Source organism: Octopus bimaculoides, chromosome 15, assembly GCF_001194135.2.
Source record: "Octopus bimaculoides isolate UCB-OBI-ISO-001 chromosome 15, ASM119413v2, whole genome shotgun sequence".
In the NCBI taxonomy this organism is placed as follows: Eukaryota; Metazoa; Mollusca; class Cephalopoda; order Octopoda; family Octopodidae; genus Octopus; species Octopus bimaculoides.
Window position 1 is genome coordinate 14,467,547 of NC_068995.1, and position 1,107 is coordinate 14,468,653.

Genomic DNA, 1,107 nt, shown 5'->3' on the forward strand with positions numbered 1-1,107 from the left:
TATATATATATATATATATATAAAACAAAAGTCGAAGACAGGTGAGGGAACAACAAGCTGGTGTATTATTTTAACGCTCGTCGTTGGAGTTTCGAGCCTACGTATGGTTTAGTGTATTAGTTTGACACTCTGGAAAAGTGGAAGAATCTTTGACGTTTCCACCTTACGCTCTTCTGCAAAAAGGAATGACGATAGAAAACAAATGGCGGGAGGGCGAAAAAAGAGAGTTACGGGTTAACAGTTGCAGTTGTTGAATTATATATATGAATGTATATATATAAAGATAGATATGGCCGGTGTATGGAGTTACTCAGGGTTTCGCGCCCATGAAGCACTTAACTTTACAGCGTTTCTTTAGACCCTAAACCTGTTCGCCTATAGCCTCTCTAGCAAATGACCTCTCTAGAAAATGGAGGAAGAAAAGACTTCCTTACTATTTGTCAACAAGGGATTGTCTCCTTTGACCACTATCTGTAATTGATCGTGCTTGCTTGTAAATCCCAGGACGTCAGTAAGAATTCCCTAATATGCTGCTTCCGCTGTTGTTGGTGCTGGTGTTATTAGTGTTATTACTAGCGTCGCTAATGCTGGTATTAACGTTGGTGCTGTCGCCGGTGCCTTTAATGCTGGTGTAGGGAACATCATCGATGGTGGTGCTGTTGTTGGTGCTATAGGTGGTGCTAGAGCCATCGTCATTGCTATTGTTAGAGTTGTTATCGGGACTATCGTGGTGGCTGATGTTGTCGCTGTTGTTATTGTTATCATTGGCGATACTGCTGCTACTGTAGCACCAACAACAGCACCACCACCGATGGTATCCCCTACGCCAGCATTAACGGCACCGGTGCCTGTACCAACACTAATACCAGCAACAGTGGAAGCAGCAGCGTCAACATCAATAGAAAAAGCGTCGTCAACACCAGCACACGAAAATACAACGGATGTTCCAGAAACATGTTCAAGCAGCGCCTCTCCAACCACAGATCTTCTTTCAGGATCCCCAAGAGAAGATATGCCACGTCCTTAGCCAGCCATGACAATTGATATATGACTATATATATATATATATATATATTGGTAACGATTACATAGTTTACTTTGAAAAAT